The 7150-nt window shown below is 31.9% G+C and overlaps 1 non-coding gene across 1 annotated transcript; it reads right to left on the reverse strand.

The window, feature by feature from the left end:
- Positions 1-1500: 1500 nt before the first annotated feature.
- Positions 1501-1572, reverse strand: Trnag-ucc (transfer RNA glycine (anticodon UCC)). Its single transcript has one exon. It is a non-coding gene; the product is annotated as a tRNA-Gly (tRNA).
- Between the last annotated feature and the right edge of the window lie 5578 nt (positions 1573-7150).

Here is a 7150-nt window from a genome sequence, read left to right on the forward strand (position 1 = left end):
AAATATACAGCGGCGGATCCAGAATGCAGGAGTGTGGGAAGACAGAGATAATCAAATTCACTGCAGTGATCTAGGATTTGCGTGAACTACAACCCCTTCAACCCCCTTTGAACAGACTGTTTCAAGAGAGAGAGAGAGAGAGAGAGAGAGAGAGAGAGAGAGAGAGAGAGAGAGAGAGAGAGAGAGAGAGAGAGAGAGAGAGAGAGAGAACGGTTTAAGAGAAATTAGGCATAAGGGCATATGAACCTACATCCTCATTTTTAAGCAATCAGCCAATATAGAAGGCGGCACAGGTGCTTGAGGACAGGAGCGACCCCCTTCCACCAACCCCTAAGTATCTAGACCTGGGACTTTACTCATTTTTCCCCTCTCAATTATCTTTTTACGATATATACATATTCTAATGTATACAATGATTACACAAAATTACTTAAAACAAACATTTTGAAAAAAAACCATATCCCTTCATATAGATTTTATTTAGATGGGATATGATTTTTTTTTTTCAAAATGTTTGTTAAAGCAATGAATGTATACATTATATTATAAATGTGTCTTAAAGGATAATCTAAAGAAAAATATGAGTAAAGTCAAGGGGGGTTAGATACTTGGGGTGGGGTGAAGGGGGGGGGGTATCTCCTGTCCTGAAGCATCTGTGATAGGTGGAGATCAGAATGTTTCGGCAGTTTTTGTATTTATTTATGTTATGAGTAAAATGAAATTAAATGTTCATTGCTTTTAATTTATTTTACTGTATTCAGTAATTAATATATAATTACAATGGGAGTAGACACAAGTTCAAATTCTGTAGCCCTCTCCAATATTCTGTTGTCGAAGTGATATCTACATGTATGGCTGCATATACTGACATATTATATAAAATGATTACTTTGATAATTTGCCATGAATATACGTGCTATCCTTAAAAACTGGACAAAATCCACGAAGAAACATGCAGTTCTAAAGCACTGTACTATATAAATACAAAGCAAATAATGGATATTTCTATGCATCCTTTAATTGCTAATTGTAAGATTAGTACTACTTAAAATGATGTGTTTCTTTTTAAATATTTTTAAGCAATAACTGTATGTTAAAAAAGGGGTACATGTATCTTAATCTGTTCTTTCAAAGAGTATTAGTATCCTGAATAATAGGGGACCGAATAATAGACTCTCATACTTAATTCTCCTTCTTAAAAAGTCTTTAATGTAATTTTTTACAATATGTAGTATATATCATTACGTGCATGCTTTTTTTTAAAAAGGCGTTACGAAAGTACAATTGTGCTATCAAACATATTGTAATTCCCAATGCTGGTGATAGAACAACCTACTAGTATTTTGGCCGTTGTAGTAGTGCAGTTTTTGAAACAATTTAGGCTAAGATAAAAAATTTTAAAGCTCCATTCGGTTTTGAACTAAAAATTCTTGTTAGAAAACCAGGGTTTAACTATACACCCCCGTGTGTCTAACATCTTAAAAAACAAAAAGAAAAACATGCGTCGGCCGGGAATTGAACCCGGATCGACTGCTTGGAAGGCAACCATGCTGACCATTACACCACCGACGCGATGATAAATGTAGATTTAAAACTATTTATATACAATGCAAGGTTAATGATTCATTCGGCGTTACTCGCGAGTTTTCCATCTTCGCGGCTCAAGCTAGGGTTTACATTACGTTATGTTACGTAAACTGCTAAAGAAGTGAGAGTTCTTTCAAATTGAATCATGAAAAACTTTTTCACTATATTTCAAAATATCCCTATTTTGATAATGAAAAAAGAATCATTGATAGGAATTTTAAAATCAGTTGTAAAAATTGAACAGTTAGGGTCGGTTTTCATGCAGTGGGGTGAAATCCTATAATATAGGTTTTTTTTAATTAGAATAGTGTATTCAGTGCAGGGCCTGGGGCAAAGGCTCCAGAAGCTCTTGAATTTTAGGTTTTAGCTTTTGATTTTTCCGGTTTTTTGATGATGAGATACATGTATTGTCTCAAAATATTACAATATTTTACATACTGTACACGTGTAAAGAAAATGTTGAATTTAAAAAAAAATACAACAGAAACTAACTTGCACAATTCATATGACTTTTGATATAAGGCGTTTTGAAACAACTCCATTTATTTTTAGAAACAAAACATATACGAACCATACATAACAAAATTTTGATCAAGTTTATTATCATAGTGTCTGTTCAAATTTGAATCATCCGCCGACTTTAAATTCAGATGGGACATTTGTCGATATTAATATTGATTAAAGTATATAATAATTAAAATATTTTCACCGGTTTTCAAATTTCACAATATTTACGTTCTAATTTTTGGAAAGGTAAAAAATTTAGAATCCCCAATGTGATTCGAGCTCATGACTTACAAATCCGTGGTGAACCCTTTCACCCACTGCGCTACGTATACGGTGTTAGATTACAAGTTTGGGAAAGAAACTATTTATGAAATTACTCTTGATTTTATTGTTACTTTCGATAAATATTTCGTCACAACACGGAGGTGTCCAATACCACCTAAGTATATATATAGGCAGAATACAATTACGGACCAACCGGCAGACATGATACACTCAAAATTTATTGTGTTTCCAGGTTTTAGAATGAATATATAAACCGGAAAGGAGTTAAAAGCTTCTCTTTATCATTTTCATAATTTTATTGTAGATTATTCTTTTAGCGCAAATAACATGAAAGTCAATACGGTATAGTTCGTCCATATATTGATTCAAACGAATTTACCATAAAAAAAATCGGGAACCTAAATATGCAGATTATTCCGTGGAGCCTTAGAGGCACGTACAAACAATAGGAAAGTCTTAAGAAATATGCTTTGCAAAATTCTGTGTATTCATTTGCGTTTTTGCGTAAAGGGTGCTACGCCACTGGTTGTTGGGTAGTGCAGTTCTTTATTATTTGTTCCCGACGACAAATATAAGCTAAATGATCATATAAAAGTTATAATCATTTATTTTTGATATATGTCAATGATGTGGCGGTTAATATGTTATCATTGTGTAGATTATTTGCTGATGACAGTTCGCTTCAATACTCTTCAAACAACATACTTAACATTGAATATATTTTAAATCATGATTTAAAAATTTTGGAATCGTGGTCCAAAAAGTGGCTTCTTAAATTCAATTCATCAAAAACTAAGGTTGTTTTTTTTACTAAGAAGCATAACTCTGTTTTACCTAAATTATTTTTTGAAGGCGATAGACTAGAGTTTGTCTCGACCCATCGCCATTTAGGACTTTTATTATCGCAAAATCTCAGCTGGTCTGAATACATTGATGGTATTGTAAACTCTGCATACAAAAAATTAGGACTCTTAAAAAAACTTAAGTATAAATTGGGTAGAGAGCATCTCTCTAAATTATACATTTCATTCATTAGACCTACCCTTGAATATGCTTCGATTGTGTGGGATGGCTGTTCTGTGCATGATGCAGACAAACTTGAAAAGGTTCAATTGTGTGCTGCACGAATTGTCACTGGGTTGCCAATTTTTGTACCAAGGGAAGCGCTTTACTTAGAAACGGTGGGAAATTTTACAAACTAGACGATACATCGCCAAGATGAAAACTATGTTCAAATTTAACATGGGGAGTCTCCCTGATTATTTATGTGACATTATTCCTAATAAGAGGGAAAATATATCGCGATACAACACACGAAACAAGGATCAGTTTAATGTACCTAAGTGCAGGTTAGATTTACTTAAAAAATCATTTGTACCCAATGCTGTCAATCAATGGAATTCACTAAATATAGAAGCCAGAACAGCCACCTCAATCAATTTGTTTTGCAAACATATGCCTAAAGTTACGAAACCCCCTATTTATTTTTCTTTTGGTAAACGCTGTACCAACATTATTCATACAAAGCTGAGACAAAACTTTGTAATAAACTATGATCTTTGTAAACGTAATATTATAAATAATCCGTTGTGTTTATGTGGTAAAACAGAAGATGTGTATCATTTCTTTTTTTCTTGTAAAAAATACTCTAGAGCGAGAAACAACATGTTTGATCAATTGTTTATGTTAGATTTAGTCAATATTGATACTGATTTACTTTTATATGGCAACAATAACATTCCTTTACATATCAACAAAAGCATTTTTGCTTCTGTACAAAAGTTTATAGACGAATCCTTGAGATTTAAATAATATTTCTTTGTGTATATCAATATTATATTCTTTTGTTCTATACTCATATGCATGACAACTATTGTTATATTTAAGGAGAGGAACTTGTAAGTTGTTAGAACTTGTTTCTGATCCTTTTGTTTATTCAATAAAATATGTTCAAAACAATAATCATTTATTTATTTCGGTATTGCATCAAAATATCAGCTAAAAGCCCTTGTTTCAATGATGTTTAAAAAGTGTATTCAATGTACCATGCATTAAATTGCTAAAATAAAAAAATAAAAATCTCGGCGGTGCAGGCTACTATTCTTTTTATGAACTTGAAAGGCACAACAAATATCTATGCATGTTCATTTCTCAAAACTGTGGGTTTTTTTAAATTATTATTTTAGTTAAGAATGTATTTTTCTCTTAAGGTATTTAAACCTTACACCTCGGTCAAATGTTCATTATTTTGATATATATCAATGACAATCATACTGCCAAATTTTATTCAAAGAACTACAGGCCTACAATTTCTGTTTGAAGACCGTTAAATTAAAAGCAGCAAATTTTCATCTTTAAAGATGATTAACTATTGCCATTTCACACTATATTACATCAGAAATTACCTTAAGTTACCACTTATAATTCATTTAGTGTCTGTATTATGTAACCAAACGGTTTCCTGTGTAAATAACAGTACAAACAGTAGTAATATCTTTAAAGTATCTTATTCGCGTAGCAAATTCTAACAATAACTATTCAATGGTAGGATAATTTGAGGCGATGTGGGCAAAAATTGACATGTCGGATTTATTTTTCTTTTACATATTTATATATATTTCTTCCAAATAACAAAATATCAATTTTCAGAAAAATTAAACCACAGGAAAATTTTATATTTTTATCTCATTGTTTTGTACTACCTTAATACTAATAAAACTTCAGACTCCTGTTCACGAAAGCACATTACTTTTTGGGAGTTGATTTTAATCAACTATCCTATGCAGTTACTCTGACAAACCGAAAGTGAAACAGTGTTTGGACCAAAGCACAAATCATTGCCGCTGACAAGACTTAGTTCTTGAAAATAATTAATGAATTCGAAATAATGTACGCTAAAGCTTTTTTTTTCAAGGAAACTTATTTATAAATACCTTGAAAATAGCCAGATTTTAAATGGTACGAACAATTTACGGCTGTCTTCGTAAATCTCCGACATGCAGAGAGTCTATCTTGCTTGTCGGAGATAAACGGTTAGTTGAACGAGACGACAGTTCAATATTGCTCGGTTCCCTAAAGGACAATTAAGAGCGTACAAGGCCTGACAACCCCCCCCCCCCCCCGTGTCAAGGATTTTGAAATGGCATATAAACATACATATAAAAAAAACTTTACATTTGAAACTGTGCATCAGTACATGTGCATGTATAATATAGAACTGTATTCTCTGACAAAGAAATAACATACAATAATACATGTACTTGGTACTTATCTCCTTTGTTTTATTTGATGCTTTCTAAGCATTACAGCATGATTTCCTATCTGTGCTAGCGCTATTTTTATCCGACATTGTATGTACAGAACATGAACATTACGTAATTGCTGTCATTATATAAATGGTATTAGATATTTTTCTCATAATCAATAAAAAAGCAAAACACGTTTTACTTAAAGGCAAATGAATTAAAAATAAAACGCCGTCTACACGATTCGAACACCCTCTCCATGGAGAAGGATGGACTACGAGCCTCCTCCTATCACAGTGAGCTACTTTGACACATTAGAGTACGGGTGAAAAAAATTAATTTTTTTGACAATAATTAATAAAGTAAAACGTTTTTGGTGAAAATCACAAATTTGACCCATTATGGGTCAAGACTCCATTTTAATAAATTAATAATAAAAATCAAAATAAACTTATTCTTAAATAAAAGTACTTTAAGATGGAGTCAGGACCCATTCATACCTAATTTTGCAATTAAGAACAGTGAATGACCCAATGTTTAGGCAAAAAACGATGTGCAGCCTATATAATTAATTTGGAAACCATTACCTGTCGTGTTTATAGAATGAAAGCACAATATTGACTTCCATCGTGCAAAATTTATAATGAAAACAATCCATACAAGTAAAAAAATTAATATTCTAACTTGAATTGAAATTCTTATGTCTTCATTGCTCCGAGTGGGGGATACACAACGCCTTGTACGTCTCTGTTCACTTCCAGAAATATATCTATCACTGATACATAGTTTGATTGAATTAAATTAATTCTATCTTTAAATATTTCTTAACATGAATCATATGGGGTTTTATCAACATTCTTGTGTCGAAAAAATCCGAAAATTCATATTATAAAAATGTGCGTAATTCTAATACAGATTAGAAACTACCTGCACTTGTCATGCAAAATAACATATCATTGAATCTTAAATAAATAAAATCAACTCCCGTCAGTTCTTCGGTACTTTGATTTTATACAAGTTTAATAATGAACAAGGCGCCTGGCTTCTCTTTGAAACCATCTTATCAAATTATATAAAGTCTGTTACTATAAATTTACGCCAACACTCATACAGTTTTGATTTGATTAGAACATATTTTATTATATGCAAATATACATTTACATAAAAGGATTAGGCAGCAGGCAATTAATGCCTATGTAAGCCTTCTCCATAAGGTGCAAGGTAATACATATAAAGAATTGTATGATGAAATATGATGAAGCATAAAGATATATGCATAAAAATATATATTCAGATGGACAAAAAAAGGGGGTGGCAAAAACCAGTCATCAATTAAATATCCTATATTAAATGATAAAATATTTTTCTCGAAACAAATACTTTCTTAAAATTTACATATGAAAAATCTAAATCTGAAGTGGTTGTCGCAATTATGCAATTTCACCCACTTTGCACCCACGTACCCACCCCCACCCCACGGGTAATATCCGGATTCGATCGAAACTGAATTGATTATTATTATTTAA

This window comes from Crassostrea angulata, chromosome 6 (assembly GCF_025612915.1).
Source record: "Crassostrea angulata isolate pt1a10 chromosome 6, ASM2561291v2, whole genome shotgun sequence".
In the NCBI taxonomy this organism is placed as follows: Eukaryota; Metazoa; Mollusca; class Bivalvia; order Ostreida; family Ostreidae; genus Magallana; species Magallana angulata.